Genomic DNA, 16574 nt, shown 5'->3' on the forward strand with positions numbered 1-16574 from the left:
TGGAGTGATCAAATAGTGTATAGGGGAGCTGGAAGGCTACTGGCGCGTTTTTGTTTCAGAACAAGTTTTACATTCTTGTTGTTGTATAGGATACAAAAATAGTGCTGTTGTTACTTGGTGTGGGGTGGTAGATGGTACGGCTAGGGCAGCAATAATGATAAGGAAGGACGAGGCGTTATTTCATTGACAACAGCTGAGACTTCTGCAAAGGTTCATAAGGAGTGAAGCCTTTCGAAGCCGTGCAGCAAACAGAGGACTGGAGCAGCAGGCTTTAGCTGAGGGGGGTATTCACGTCCAGGCAGGAGCGCGAAGTGTGATTGAGAAGGGACGGTGCGAGTGTACCTGTAGATGGAGCAGCTATCTGATGAGAGCTTGTTGTACTTGGGAACACGTGAGCCGTGTTGCTGCTGGGGATTAGGGACATTTCATTTTGTGGGAAGGTCAGAGAGGTGAGAATACATGTAGTTGAGTCTAGGAAAGACTTGCAGTTTAGGACACGCGAGACTCGATATGGACTTCAGCATAGAAAATACTTGCTGCAGGTGGGTATACATGGACGAGGGTTGGTGTAATTAAAAATAGCGAGGCCTAGTGGCTGGGAATAGATGGCCCTTTTTGCTTTTTGGCAATAGGTGACATTTAGTGTATGTGAAGGCAGGGGTGGACTGGCATGTAGAGTACAAGTGAGCATGGATGTAGTTCAGTGCAGGGGAGGATAGATGTAGAGGACAGGTGAGCATGGATGTAGTTCAGTGCAGGGGAGGGTAGACGAGGAGTACAGGTGAACATGAATGTAGTTCAGTGCAGGGGAGGGTAGATGTAGAGTACAGGTGAGCATGGATGTAGTTCAGTGCAGGGGAGGGTAGATGAGGAGTACAGGTGAGCATGGATGTAGTTCAGTACAGGGGAGGGTAGATGAGGAGTACAGGTGAGCATGGGTGCAGTACAGTGCAGGGGAGGGTAGATGGTGAGTACATGTGAGCATGGATGTAGCTCAGTGCAGGGGAGGGTAGATGTAGAGTACAGGTGAGCATGGATGTAGTTCAGTGCAGGGGAGGGTAGATGAGGAGTACAGGTGAGCATGGGTGCAGTTGAGTGCATGGGGAGGGTAGATGAGGAGTACAGGTGAGCATGGATGTAGTTCAGTGCAGGGGAGGGTAGATGAGGAGTACAAGTGAGCATGGATGTAGTTCAGTGCAGGGGAGGGTAGATGAGGAGTACAGGTGAGCATGGGTGCAGTTCAGTGCAGGGGTGGGTAGATGAGGAGTACAGGTGAGCATAGATGTAGTTCAGTGCTGGGGAGGGTAGATGAGTACAAGTGAGCATGGGTGCAGCTTAGTGCAGGGTAGGGTAGATGAGGAGTACAGGTGAGCATGGATGTAGTTCAGTGCAGGGGAGGGTAGATGAGGAGTACAGGTGAGCATGGGTGCAGTTTAGTGCAGGGGAAGGTAGATGTAGAGTAAAGGTGAGAATGGATGTAGTTCAGTGCAGGGGAGGGTAGATGAGGAGTACAGGTGAGCATGGGTGCAGTTCAGTGCAGGGGAGGGTAGATGAGGAGTACAGGTGAGCATAGATGTAGTTCAGTGCTGGGGAGGGTAGATGAGTACAAGTGAGCATGGGTGCAGCTTAGTGCAGGGTAGGGTAGATGAGGAGTACAGGTGAGCATGGATGTAGTTCAGTGCAGGGGAGGGTAGATGAGGAGTACAGGTGAGCATGGGTGCAGTTTAGTGCAGGGGAAGGTAGATGTAGAGTAAAGGTGAGAATGGATGTAGTTCAGTGCAGGGGAGGGTAGATGAGGAGTACAGGTGAGCATGGGTGCAGTTCAGTGCATAGGAAGGTAGATGTAGAGTACAGGTGAGCATGGATGTAGTTCAGTACAGGGGAGGGTAGATGAGGAGGACAGGTGAGCATGGGTGCAGTTAAGTGCAGGGGAGGGTAGATGAGGAGTACAGGTGAGCATGGATGTAGTTCAGTGCAGGGGAGGGTAGGTGAGGAGTACGGGTGAGCATGGGTGCAGTGCAGTGCAGGGGAAGGTAGATGTAGCGTACAGGTGAGCATGGATGTAGTTCAGTGCAGGGGAAGGTAGATGTAGAGTACAGGTGAGCATGGATGTAGTTCAGTGCAGGGGAGGGTAGATGTAGAGTACAGGTGAGCATGGATGTAGTTCAGTGCAGGGGAGGGTAGACGAGGAGTACAGGTGAACATGGATGTAGTTCAGTGCAGGGGAGGGTAGATGTAGAGTACAGGTGAGCATGGATGTAGTTCAGTGCAGGGGAGGGTAGATGAGGAGTACAGGTGAGCATGGATGTAGTTCAGTACAGGGGAGGGTAGATGAGGAGTACAGGTGAGCATGGGTGCAGTACAGTGCAGGGGAGGGTAGATGGTGAGTACATGTGAGCATGGATGTAGCTCAGTGCAGGGGAGGGTAGATGTAGAGTACAGGTGAGCATGGATGTAGTTCAGTGCAGGGGAGGGTAGATGAGGAGTACAGGTGAGCATGGGTGCAGTTGAGTGCATGGGGAGGGTAGATGAGGAGTACAGCTGAGCATGGATGTAGTTCAGTGCAGGGGAGGGTAGATGAGGAGTACAAGTGAGCATGGATGTAGTTCAGTGCAGGGGAGGGTAGATGAGGAGTACAGGTGAGCATGGATGCATTTCAGTGCAGGGGAGGGTAGATGAGGAGTACAGGTGAGCATGGATGTAGCTCAGTGCAGGGGAGGGTAGATGTAGAGTACAGGTGAGCATGGGTGCAGTTCAGTGCAGGGGAGGGTAGATGAGGAGTACAGGTGAGCATGGATGTATTTCAGTGCAGGGGAGGGTAGATGAGGAGTACAGGTGAGCATGGGTGCAGTTCAGTGCAGAGGAAGGTAGATGTAGAGTACAGGTGAGAATGGATGTAGTTCAGTGCAGGGGAGGGTAGATGAGGAGTACAGGTGAGCATGGGTGCAGTTCAGTGCAGGGGAGGGTAGATGAGGAGTACAGGTGAGCATAGATGTAGTTCAGTGCTGGGGAGGGTAGATGAGTACAAGTGAGCATGGGTGCAGCTTAGTGCAGGGTAGGGTAGATGAGGAGTACAGGTGAGCATGGATGTAGTTCAGTGCAGGGGAGGGTAGATGAGGAGTACAGGTGAGCATGGGTGCAGTTTAGTGCAGGGGAAGGTAGATGTAGAGTAAAGGTGAGAATGGATGTAGTTCAGTGCAGGGGAGGGTAGATGAGGAGTACAGGTGAGCATGGGTGCAGTTCAGTGCAGAGGAAGGTAGATGTAGAGTACAGGTGAGCATGGATGTAGTTCAGTACAGGGGAGGGTAGATGAGGAGGACAGGTGAGCATGGGTGCAGTTCAGTGCAGGGGAGGGTAGATGAGGAGTACAGGTGAGCATGGATGTAGTTCAGTGCAGGGGAGGGTAGGTGAGGAGTAGGGTGAGCATGGGTGCAGTGCAGTGCAGGGGAAGGTAGATGTAGCGTACAGGTGAGCATGGATGTAGTTCAGTGCAGGGGAAGGTAGATGTAGAGTACAGGTGAGCATGGATGTAGTTCAGTGCAGGGGAGGGTAGATGTAGAGTACAGGTGAGCATGGATGTAGTTCAGTGCAGGGGAGGGTAGACGAGGAGTACAGGTGAACATGGATGTAGTTCAGTGCAGGGGAGGGTAGATGTAGAGTACAGGTGAGCATGGATGTAGTTCAGTGCAGGGGAGGGTAGATGAGGAGTACAGGTGAGCATGGATGTAGTTCAGTACAGGGGAGGGTAGATGAGGAGTACAGGTGAGCATGGGTGCAGTACAGTGCAGGGGAGGGTAGATGGTGAGTACATGTGAGCATGGATGTAGCTCAGTGCAGGGGAGGGTAGATGTAGAGTACAGGTGAGCATGGATGTAGTTCAGTGCAGGGGAGGGTAGATGAGGAGTACAGGTGAGCATGGGTGCAGTTGAGTGCATGGGGAGGGTAGATGAGGAGTACAGGTGAGCATGGATGTAGTTCAGTGCAGGGGAGGGTAGATGAGGAGTACAAGTGAGCATGGATGTAGTTCAGTGCAGGGGAGGGTAGATGTCGATTACAGGTGAGCATGGATGTATTTCAGTGCAGGGGAGGGTAGATGAGGAGTACAGGTGAGCATGGATGTAGCTCAGTGCAGGGGAGGGTAGATGTAGAGTACAGGTGAGCATGGGTGCAGTTCAGTGCAGGGGAGGGTAGATGAGGAGTACAGGTGAGCATGGATGTATTTCAGTGCAGGGGAGGGTAGATGAGGAGTACAGGTGAGCATGGGTGCAGTTCAGTGCAGAGGAAGGTAGATGTAGAGTACAGGTGAGAATGGATGTAGTTCAGTGCAGGGGAGGGTAGATGAGGAGTACAGGTGAGCATGGGTGCAGTTCAGTGCAGGGGAGGGTATATGAGGAGTACAGGTGAGCATAGATGTAGTTCAGTGCTGGGGAGGGTAGATGAGTACAAGTGAGCATGGGTGCAGCTTAGTGCAGGGGAAGGTAGATGTAGAGTACAGGTGAGCATGGATGTAGTTCAGTGCAGGGGAGGGTAGATGAGGAGTACAGGTGAGCATGGGTGCAGTTCAGTGCAGAGGAAGGTAGATGTAGAGTACAGGTGAGCATGGATGTAGTTCAGTGCAGGGGAGGGTAGATGAGGAGTACAGGTAAGCATGGGTGCAGTTCAGTGCAGGGGAGGGTAGATGAGGAGTACAGGTGAGCATAGATGTAGTTCAGTGCTGGGGAGGGTAGATGAGGAGTACAGGTGAGCATGGGTGCAGTTTAGTGCAGGGGAGGGTAGATGAGGAGTACAAGTGAGCATGGGTGCAGTTCAGTGCAGGGGAGGGTAGATGAGGAGTACAGGTGAGCATGGATGTAGTTCAGTGCTGGGGAGGGTAGACAAGGAGTACAGGTGAGCATGGATGTATTTCAGTGCAGGGGAGGGTAGATGAGGAGTACAGGTGAGCATGGGTGCAGTTCAGTGCTGGGGATGGCAGACGTAGAGTACAGGTGAGCATGGATGTAGTTCAGTGCAGGGGAGGGTAGGTGAGGAGTACGGGTGAGCATGGGTGCAGTGCAGTGCAGGGGAAGGTAGATGTAGAGTACAGGTGAGCAAGGATGCAGTTCAGTGCAGGGGAGGGTAGATGAGGAGTACAGGTGAGCATGGGTGCAGTTGAGTGCATGGGGAGGGTAGATGAGGAGTACAGGTGAGCATGGATGTAGTTCAGTGCAGAGGAAGGTAGATGTAAAGTACAGGTGAGAATGGATGTAGTTCAGTGCAGGGGAGGGTAGGTTAGGAGTACAGGTAAGCATGGGTGCAGTTCAGTGCAGGGGAGGGTAGATGAGGAGTACAGGTGAGCATAGATGTAGTTCAGTGCTGGGGAGGGTAGATGAGGAGTACAGGTGAGCATGGGTGTAGTTTAGTGCAGGGGAGGGTAGATGAGGAGTACAAGTGAGTATGGGTGCAGTTCAGTGCAGGGGAGGGTAGATGAGGAGAACAGGTGAGCATGGATGTAGTTCAGTGCAGGGGAGGGTAGATGAGGAGTACAGGTGAGCATGGGTGCAGTTCAGTGCTGGGGATGGCAGACGTAGAGTACAGGTGAGCATGGATGTAGTTCAGTGCAGGGGAGGGTAGGTGAGGAGTACGGGTGAGCATGGGTGCAGTGCAGTGCAGGGGAAGGTAGATGTAGAGTACAGGTGAGCAAGGATGCAGTTCAGTGCAGGGGAGGGTAGATGAGGAGTACAGGTGAGCATGGGTGCAGTTGAGTGCATGGGGAGGGTAGATGAGGAGTACAGGTGAGCATGGATGTAGTTCAGTGCAGGGGAGGGTAGATGAGGAGTACAAGTGAGCATGGATGTAGTTCAGTGCAGAGGAAGGTAGATGTAAAGTACAGGTGAGAATGGATGTAGTTCAGTGCAGGGGAGGGTAGATTAGGAGTACAGGTAAGCATGGGTGCAGTTCAGTGCAGGGGAGGGTAGATGAGGAGTACAGGTGAGCATAGATGTAGTTCAGTGCTGGGGAGGGTAGATGAGGAGTACAGGTGAGCATGGGTGCAGTTTAGTGCAGGGGAGGGTAGATGAGGAGTACAAGTGAGCATGGGTGCAGTTCAGTGCAGGGGAGGGTCGATGAGGAGTACAGGTGAGCATGGATGTAGTTCAGTGCTGGGGAGGGTAGATGAGGAGTACAGGTGAGCATGGGTGCAGTTCAGTGCTGGGGATGGCAGACGTAGAGTACAGGTGAGCAAGGATGTAGTTCAGTGCAGGGGAGGGTAGGTGAGGAGTACGGGTGAGCATGGGTGCAGTGCAGGGGAAGGTAGATGTAGAGTACAGGTGAGCAAGGATGCAGTTCAGTGCAGGGGAGGGTAGATGAGGAGTACAGGTGAGCATGGATGTAGTTCAGTACAGGGGAGGGTAGATGAGGAGTACAGGTGAGCATGGGTGCAGTTCAGTGCAGGGGAGGGTAGATGAGGAGTACAGGTGAGCATGGATGTAGTTCAGTGCAGGGGAGGGTAGGTGAGGAGTACGGGTGAGCATGGTGCAGTGCAGGGGAAGGTAGATGTAGAGTACAGGTGAGCAAGGATGCAGTTCAGTGCAGGGGAGGGTAGATGAGGAGTACAGGTGAGCATGGATGTAGTTCAGTACAGGGGAGGGTAGATGAGGAGTACAGGTGAGCATGGGTGCAGTTCAGTGCAGGGGAGGGTAGATGAGGAGTACAGGTGAGCATGGATGTAGTTCAGTGCAGGGGAGGGTAGGTGAGGAGTACGGGTGAGCATGGGTGCAGTGCAGTGCAGGGGAAGGTAGATGTAGAGTACAGGTGAGCATGGATGTACTTCAGTGCAGGGGAGGGTAGATGTAGAGTACAGGTGAGCATGGATGTAGTTCAGTGCAGGGGAGGGTAGACGAGGAGTACAGGTGAACATGGATGTAGTTCAGTGCAGGGTAGGGTAGATGTAGAGTACAGGTGAGCATGGATGTAGTTCAGTGCAGGGGAGGGTAGATGAGGAGTACAGGTGAGCATGGATGTAGTTCAGTACAGGGGAGGGTAGATGAGGAGTACAGGTGAGCATGGGTGCAGTACAGTGCAGGGGAGGGTAGATGGTGAGTACATGTGAGCATGGATGTAGCTCAGTGCAGGGGAGGGTAGATGTAGAGTACAGGTGAGCATGGATGTAGTTCAGTGCAGGGGAGGGTAGATGAGGAGTACAGGTGAGCATGGGTGCAGTTGAGTGCAGGGGAGGGTAGATGAGGAGTACAGGTGAGCATGGATGTAGTTCAGTGCCGGGGAGGGTAGATGAGGAGTACAAGTGAGCATGGATGTAGTTCAGTGCAGGGGAGGGTAGATGAGGAGTACAGGTGAGCATGGATGTAGTTCAGTGCAGGGGAGGGTAGATGAGGAGTACAGGTGAGCATGGATGTAGCTCAGTGCAGGGGAGGATAGATGAGGAGTACAGGTGAGCATGGGTGTAGTTCAGTGCAGGGGAGGGTAGATGAGGAGTACAGGTGAGCATGGATGTATTTCAGTGCAAGGGGGGGTAGATGAGGAGTACAGGTGAGCATGGTTGCAGTTCAGTGCAGGGGAGGGTAGATGAGGAGTACAGGTGAGCATGGATGTAGTTCAGTTCTGGGGAGGGTAGATGAGGAGAACAAGTGAGCATGGATGCAGTTCAGTGCAGAGGAAGGTAGATGTAGAGTACAGGTGAGAATGGATGCAGTTCAGTGCAGGGGAGGGTAGATGAGGAGTACAGGTGAGCATGGGTGCAGTTCAGTGCAGAGGAAGGTAGATGTAGAGTACAGGTGAGAATGGATGTAGTTCAGTGCAGGGGAGGGTAGATGAGGAGTACAGGTGAGCATGGGTGCAGTTCAGTGCAGGGGAGGGTAGATGAGTACAGGTGAGCATGGGTGCAGTTTATTGCAGGGGAGGGTAGATGAGGAGTACAGGTGAGCATGGATGTAGTTCAGTGCAGGGGAGGGTAGATGAGGAGTACAGGTGAGCATGGGTGCAGTTTAGTGCAGGGGAAGGTAGATGTAGAGTACAGGTGAGAATGATTGCAGTTCAGTGCAGGGGAGGGTAGATGAGGAGTACAGGTGAGCATGGGTGCAGTTCAGTGCAGAGGAAGGTAGATGTAGAGTACATGTGAGAATGGATGTAGTTCAGTGCAGGGGAGGGTATATTAGGAGTACAGGTGAGCATGGGTGCAGTTCAGTGCGGGGGAGGGTAGATGAGGAGTACTGGTGAGCATAGATGTAGTTCTGTGCTGGGGGGGGGGTAGATGAGGAGTACAGGTGAGCATGGGTGCAGTTTAGTGCAGGGGAGGGTAGATGAGGAGTACAAGTGAGCATGGGTGCAGTTCAGTGCAGGGGAGGGTAGATGAGGAGTACAGGTGAGCATGGATGTAGTTCAGTGCTGGGGAGGGTAGACAAGGAGTACAGGTGAGCATGGATGTATTTCAGTGCAGGGAAGGGTAGATGAGGAGTACAGGTGAGCATGGGTGCAGTTCAGTGCAGAGGAAGGTAGATGTAGAGTACAGGTGAGAATGGATGTAGTTCAGTGCAGGGGAGGGTAGATTAGGAGTACAGGTGAGCATGGGTGCAGTTCAGTGCAGGGAAGGGTAGATGAGGAGTACAGGTGAGCATAGAAGTAGTTCAGTGCTGGGGAGGGTAGATGAGGATTACAGGTGAGCATGTATGTAGTTCAGTGCAGGGGAGGGTAGATGAGGATTACAGATGAGCATGGATGTAGTTCCGTGCAGGGGAGGGTAGATGAGGAGTACAGGTGAGCATGGATGTAGTTCAGTGTAGGGGAAAGTAGATGCAGAGTACAGGTGAGCATGGATGTAGTTCAGTGCAGGGGAGGATAGATGTAGAGTACAGGTGAGCATGGATGTAGTTCACTGCAGGGGAGGGTAGATGAGGAGTACAGGTGAGCATGGCTGTAGTTCAGTGCAGGGGAGGGTAGATGAGGAGTACAGGTGAGCATGGGTGCAGTTCAGTGCAGAGGAAGGTAGATGTAGAGTACAGGTGAGAATGGATGTAGTTCAGTGCAGGGGAGGGTAGATTAGGAGTACAGGTGAGTATGGGTGCAGTTCAGTGTAGGGGAGGGTAGATGAGGAGTACAGGTGAGCATAGATGTAGTTCAGTGCTGGGGAGGGTAGATGAGGATTCCAGGTGAGCATGGATGTAGTTCAGTGCAGGGGAGGGTAGATGAGGATTACAGGTGAGCATGGATGTAGTTCCGTGCAGGGGACGGTAGATGAGGAGTACAGGTGAGCATGGATGTAGTTCAGTGCAGAGGAAGGTAGATGTAGAGTACAGGTGAGAATGGATGTAGTTCAGTGCAGGGGAGGGTAGATTAGGAGTACAGGTGAGCATGGGTGCAGTTCAGTGCAGAGGAAGGTAGATGTAGAGTACAGGTGAGAATGGATGTAGTTCAGTGCAGGGGAGGGTAGATTAGGAGTACAGGTGAGCATGGGTGCAGTTCAGTGCAGGGGAGGGTAGATGAGGAGTACAGGTGAGCATAGATGTAGTTCAGTGCTGGGGAGGGTAGATGAGGATTGCAGGTGAGCATGGATGTAGTTCAGTGCAGGGGAGGGTAGATGAGGATTACAGGTGAGCATGGATGTAGTTCAGTGCTGGGGAGGATAGATGTAGAGTACAGGTGAGCATGGATGTAGTTCACTGCAGGGGAGGGTAGATGAGGAGTAAAGGTGAGCATGGATGTAGTTCAGTGCAGGGGAGGGTAGATGAGGAGTACAGGTGAGCATGGATGTAGTTCAGTACAGGGGAGGGTAGATGGTGAGTACATGTGAGCATGGATGTAGCTCGGTGCAGGGGAGGGTAGATGTAGAGTACAGGTGAGCATGGATGTAGTTCAGTGCAGGGGAGGGTAGATGACGAGTACAGGTGAGCATGGGTGCAGTTGAGTGCAGGAGAAGGTAGATGAGGAGTACAGGTGAGCATGGATGTAGCTCAGTGCAGGGGAGGGTAGATGTAGAGTACAGGTGAGCATGGATGTAGTTCAGTGCAGGGGAGGGTAGATGAGGAGTACAGGTGAGCATGGGTGCAGTTGAGTGCAGGGGAGGGTAGATGAGGAGTACATGTGAGCTTGGATGTAGCTCAGTGTAGGGGAGGGTAGATGTAGAGTACAGGTGAGCATGGATGCAGTTCAGTGCAGGGGAGGGTAGATGAGGAGTACAGGTGAGCATGGATGTAGTTCAGTGCAGGGGAGGGTAGATGAGGAGTACAGGTGAGCATGGATGTATTTCAGTGCAGGGGAGGGTAGATGAGGAGTACAGGTGAGTATGGTTGCAGTTCAGTGCAGGGGAGGGTAGATGAGGAGTACAGGTGAGCATGGATGTAGTTCAGTGCAGGGGAGGGTAGATGAGGAGGGTGCATGGGTGCAGTTTAGTGCAGGGGAAGGTAGATGTAGAGTACAGGTGAGAATGGATGTAGTTCAGTGCAGGGGAGGGTAGATGAGGAGTACAGGTGAGCATGGGTGCAGTTCAGTGCAGAGGAAGGTAGATGTAGAGTACAGGTGAGAATGGATGTAGTTCAGTGCAGGGGAGGGTAGATGAGGAGTACAGGTGAGCATGGGTGCAGTTCAGTGCAGGGGAGGGTAGATGAGGAGTACAGGTGAGAATGGATGTAGTTCAGTGCAGGGGAGGGTAGATGAGGGGTACAGGTGAGCATGGGTGCAGTTCAGTGCAGGGGAGGGTAGATGAGGAGTACAGGTGAGCATGGATGTAGTTCAGTGCAGGGGAGGGTAGATGAGGAGGGTGCATGGGTGCAGTTTAGTGCAGGGGAAGGTAGATGTAGAGTACAGGTGAGAATGGATGTAGTTCAGTGCAGGTGAGGGTAGATGAGGAGTACAGGTGAGCATGGGTGCAGTTCAGTGCAGAGGAAGGTAGATGTAGAGTACAGGTGAGAATGGATGTAGTTCAGTGCAGGGGAGGGTAGATGAGGAGTACAGGTGAGCATGGGTGCAGTTCAGTGCAGGGGAGGGTAGATGAGGAGTACAGGTGAGAATGGATGGAGTTCAGTGCAGGGGAGGGTAGATGAGGGGTACAGGTGAGCATGGGTGCAGTTCAGTGCAGGGGAGGGTAGATGAGGAGTACAGGTGAGCATAGATGTAGTTCAGTGCTGGGGAGGGTAGATGAGGAGTACAGGTGAGCATGGGTGCAGTTTAGTGCAGGGGAGGGTAGATGAGGAGTACAGGTGAGCATGGATGTAGTTCAGTGCAGGGGAGGGTAGATGAGGAGTACAGGTGAGCATGGGTGCAGTTTAGTGCAGGGGAAGGTGGATGCAGAGTACAGGTGAGAATGGATGTAGTTCAGTGCAGGGGAGGGTACATGAGGAGTACAGGTGAGCATGGGTGCAGTTTCGTGCAGGGGAAGGTAGATGTAGAGTACAGGTGAGAATTGATGTAGTTCAGTGCAGGGGAGGGTAGATGTAGAGTACAGGTGAGCATGGATGTAGTTCAGTGCAGGGGAGGATAGATGTAGAGTACAGGTGAGCATGGGTGCAGTTCAGTGCAGGGGAGGGTAGATGAGGAGTACAGGTGAGCATGGATGTAGTTCAGTGCAGGGGAGGGTAGATGAGGAGTACAGGTGAGCATGGATGTATTTCAGTGCAGGGGAGGGTAGATGAGAAGTACAGGTGAGCATGGTTGCAGTTCAGTGCAGGGTAGGGTAGATGAGGAGTAGAGGTGAGCATGGATGTAGTTCAGTGCTGGGGAGGGTAGATGAGGAGTACAGGTGAGCATGGGTGCAGTTCAGTGCAGATGAAAGTAGATGTAGAGTACAGGTGAGAATGGATGTAGTTCAGTGCAGGGGAGGGTAGATGAGGAGTACAGGTGAGCATGGGTGCAGTTCAGTGCAGAGGAAGGTAAATGTAGAGTACAGGTGAGAATGGATGTAGTTCAGTGCAGGGGAGGGTAGATGAGGAGTACAGGTGAGCATGGGTGCAGTTCAGTGCAGGGGAGGGTAGATGAGGAGTACAGGTGAGCATAGATGTAGTTCAGTGCTGGGGAGGGTAGATGAGGAGTACAGGTGAGCATAGGGGCAGTTTAGTGCAGAGGAGGGTAGATGAGGAGTACAGGTGAGCATGGATGTAGTTCAGTGCAGGGGAGGGTAGATGAGGAGGGTGCATGGGTGCAGTTTAGTGCAGGGGAAGGTAGATGTAGAGTACAGGTGAGAATGGATGTAGTTCAGTGCAGGGGAGGGTAGATGAGGAGTACAGGTGAGCATGGGTGCAGTTCAGTGCAGAGGAAGGTAGATGTAGAGTACAGGTGAGAATGGATGTAGTTCAGTGCAGGGGAGGGTAGATGAGGAGTACAGGTGAGCATGGGTGCAGTTCAGTGCAGGGGAGGGTAGATGAGGAGTACAGGTGAGCATAGATGTAGTTCAGTGCTGGGGAGGGTAGATGAGGAGTACAGGTGAGCATGGGTGCAGTTTAGTGCAGGGGAGGGTAGATGAGGAGTACAGGTGAGCATGGATGTAGTTCAGTGCAGGGGAGGGTAGATGAGGAGTACAGGTGAGCATGGGTGCAGTTCAGTGCAGGGGAGGGTAGATGAGGAGTACAGTTGAGCATGTGTTCAGTTCAGTGCAGAGGAAGGTAGATGTAGAGTACAGGTGAGAATGGATGTAGTTCAGTGCAGGGGAGGGTAGATGAGGGGTACAGGTGAGCATGGGTGCAGTTCAGTGCAGGGGAGGGTAGATGAGGAGTACAGGTGAGCATGGATGTAGTTCAGTGCAGGGGAGGGTAGATGAGGAGTACAGGTGAGCATGGGTGCAGTTTAGTGCAGGGGAAGGTAGATGTAGAGTACAGGTGAGAATGGATGTAGTTCAGTGCAGGGGAGGGTACATGAGGAGTACAGGTGAGCATGGGTGCAGTTGAGTGCAGGGGAAGGTAGATTTAGAGTACAGGTGAGAATTGATGTAGTTCAGTGCAGGGGAAGGTAGATGTGGAGTACACGTGAGCATGGATGTAGTCCAGTGCAGGGGAGGACAGATGTAGAGTACAGGTGAGCATGGGTGCAGTTCAGTGCACGGGAGGGTAGATGAGGAGTACAGGTGAGCATGGATGTAGTTCAGTGCAGGGGAGTGTAGATGAGGAGTACAGGTGAGCATGGATGTATTTCAGTGCAGGGGAGGGTAGATGAGGAGTACAGGTGAGCATGGTTGCAGTTCAGTGCAGGGGAGGGTAGATGAGGAGTACAGGTGAGCGTGGATGTAGTTCAGTGCTGGGGAGGGTAGATGAGGAGTACAGGTGAGCATGGGTGCAGTTCAGTGCAGAGGAAGGTAGATGTAGAGTACAGGTGAGAATGGATGTAGTTCAGTGCAGGGGAGGGTAGATGAGGAGTACAGGTGAGCATGGGTGCAGTTCAGTGCAGAGGAAGGTAGATGTAGAGTACAGGTGAGAATGGGTGTAGTTCAGTGCAGGGGAGGGTAGATGAGCGGTACAGGTGAGCATGGGTGCAGTTCAGTGCAGGGGAGGGTAGATGAGGAGTACAGGTGAGCATAGATGTAGTTCAGTGCTGGGGAGGGTAGATGAGGAGTACAGGTGAGCATAGGGGCAGTTTAGTGCAGGGGAGGGTAGATGAGGAATACAGGTGAGCATGGATGTAGTTCAGTGCAGGGGAGGGTAGATGAGGATTACAGGTGAGCATGGGTGCAGTTCAGTGCAGGGGAGGGTAGATAAGGAGTACAGGTGAGCATAGATGTAGTTCAGTGCTGGGGAGGGTAGATGAGGAGTACAGGTGAGCATGGGTGCAGTTCAGTGCAGGGGAGGATAGATGTAGAGTACAGGTGAGCATGGATGTAGTTCACTGCAGGGGAGGGTAGATGAGGAGTACAGGTGAGCATGGATGTAGTTCAGTGCAGGGGAGGGTAGATAAGGAGTACAGGTGAGCATGGATGTAGTTCAGTGCAGGGGAGGGTAGATGAGGAGTACAGGTGAGCATGGATGTAGTTCAGTGCAGGGGAGGGTAGATGAGGATTACAGGTGAGCATGGATGTATTTCAGTGCAGGGGAGGGTAGATGAGGAGTACAGGTGAGCATGGTTGTAGTTCAGTGCAGGGGAGGGTAGATGAGGAGTACAGGTAAGCATGGGTGCTGTTCAGTGCAGGGGAGGGTAGATGAGGAGTACAGGTGAGCATGGGTGCAGTTCAGTGCAGGGGAGGGTAGATGAGGAATACAGGTGAGCATGGATGTAGTTCAGTGCAGGGGAGGGTAGATGAGGAGTACAGGTGAGCATGGATGTAGTTCAGTGCAGGGGAGGGTAGATTAGGAATACAGGTGAGCATGGATGTAGTTCAGTGCAGGGGAGGGTAGATGTAGAGTACAGGTGAGCATGGATGTAGTTCAGTGCAGGGGAGGGTAGACGAGGAGTACAGGTGAGCATGGATGTAGTTCAGTGCAGGGGAGGGTAGATGAGGAGTACAGGTGAGCATGGATGTAGTTCAGTGCAGGGGAGGGTAGATGTAGAGTACAGGTGAGCATGATGTAGTTCAGTGCAAGGGAGGATAGATGTAGAGTACAGGTGAGCATGGATGTAGTTCAGTGCAGGGGAGGGTAGACGAGGAGTACAGGTGAGCATGGATGTAGTTCAGTGCAGGGGAGGGTAGATGAGGAGTACAGGTGAGCATGGATGTAGTTCAGTGCAGGGGAGGGTAGATGTAGAGTACAGGTGAGCATGATGTAGTTCAGTGCAGGGGAGGATAGATGTAGAGTACAGGTGAGAATTGATGTAGTTCAGTGCAGGGTACAGTAGATGTAGAGTACAGGTGAGCATTGATGTAGTTCAGTGCAGGGGAAGGTAGATGTAGAGTACAGGTGAGCATGGATGTAGTTCAGTGCAGGGGAGGATAGATGTAGAGTACAGGTGAGCATGGATGTAGTTCAGTGCAGGGGTGGGTAGATGAGGTGTTCAGGTGAGCATGGATGTAGTTCAGTGCAGGGGAGGGTAGATGAGGTGTTCAGGTGAGCATGGATGTAGTTCAGTGCAGGGGAGGATAGATGTAGAGTACAGGTGAGCATGGATGTAGTTCAGTGCAGGAGAGGGTAGATGAGGTGTTCAGGTGAGCATGGATGTAGTTCAGTGCAGGGGAGGATAGATGTAGAGTACAGGTGAGCATGGATGTAGTTCAGTGCAGGGGAGGGTAGATGTAGAGTCCAGGTGAGCATGGATGTAGTTCAGTGCTGGGGAAGGTAGACGAGGAGTACAGGTGAGCATGGATGTAGTTCAGTGCAGGGGAGGGTAGATGAGGAGTACAGGTGAGCATGGATGTAGTTCAGTGCAGGGGAGGGTAGATGTAGAGTACAGGTGAGCATGATGTAGTTCAGTGCAGGGGAGGATAGATGTAGAGTACAGGTGAGAATTGATGTAGTTCAGTGCAGGGTACAGTAGATGTAGAGTACAGGTGAGCATTGATGTAGTTCAGTGCAGGGGAAGGTAGATGTAGAGTACAGGTGAGCATGGATGTAGTTCAGTGCAGGGGAGGATAGATGTAGAGTACAGGTGAGCATGGATGTAGTTCAGTGCAGGGGAGGGTAGATGAGGTGTTCAGGTGAGCATGGATGTAGTTCAGTGCAGGGGAGGATAGATGTAGAGTACAGGTGAGCATGGATGTAGTTCATTGCAGGGGAGGGTAGATGAGGAGTACAGGTGAGCATGGATGTAGTTCAGTGCAGGGGAGGATAGATGTAGAGTACAGGTGAGCATGGATGTAGTTCAGTGCAGGGGAGGATAGATGTAGAGTACAGGTGAGCATGGATGTAGTTCAGTGCAGGGGAGGATAGATGTAGAGTACAGGTGAGCATGGATGTAGTTCAGTGCAGGGGAAGGTAGATGTAGAGTACAGGTGAGCATGGATGTAGTTCAGTGCAGGGGAGGATAGATGTAGAGTACAGGTGAGCATGGATGTAGTTCAGTGCAGGGGAGGGTAGATGTAGAGTACAGGTGAGCATGGATGTAGTTCAGTGCAGGGGAAGGTAGATGTAGAGTACAGGTGAGCATGGATGTAGTTCAGTGCAGGGGAGGATAGATGTAGAGTCCAGGTGAGCATGGATGTAGTTCAGTGCAGGGGAGGGTAGATGAGGTGTTCAGGTGAGCATGGATGTAGTTCAGTGCAGGGGAGGATAGATGTAGAGTACAGGTGAGCATGGATGTAGTTCAGTGCAGGGGAGGGTAGATGAGGTGTTCAGGTGAGCATGGATGTAGTTCAGTGCAGGGGAGGGTAGATGTAGAGTCCAGGTGAGCATGGATGTAGTTCAGTGCAGGGGAGGGTAGATGTAGAGTACAGGTGAGCATGGATGTAGTTCAGTGCAGGGGAGGGTAGATGAGGAGTACAGGTGAGCATGATGTAGTTCAGTGCAGGGGAGGATAGATGTAGAGTACAGGTGAGAATTGATGTAGTTCAGTGCAGGGTACAGTAGATGTAGAGTACAGGTGAGCATTGATGTAGTTCAGTGCAGGGGAGGATAGATGTAGAGTACAGGTGAGCATGGATGTAGTTCAGTGCAGGGGAGGGTAGATGAGGTGTGCAGGTGAGCATGGATGTAGTTCAGTGCAGGGGAGGATAGATGTAGAGTCCAGGTGAGCAT

The 16574-nt window shown here is 52.1% G+C and overlaps 1 protein-coding gene across 26 annotated transcripts in view; it reads left to right on the forward strand.

Annotated features, from left to right (window-relative positions):
- NRXN2 (neurexin 2) overlaps nt 1-16574 on the forward strand; it is a 2524532-nt gene that overhangs the window by 2339340 nt on the left and 168618 nt on the right. The gene's annotated exons all lie outside the window — the stretch shown is intronic.

This window comes from Ambystoma mexicanum, chromosome 2p, assembly GCF_040938575.1.
Source record: "Ambystoma mexicanum isolate Mex_15411 chromosome 2p, UKY_AmexF1_1, whole genome shotgun sequence".
NCBI classification, from domain to species: domain Eukaryota; kingdom Metazoa; phylum Chordata; class Amphibia; order Caudata; family Ambystomatidae; genus Ambystoma; species Ambystoma mexicanum.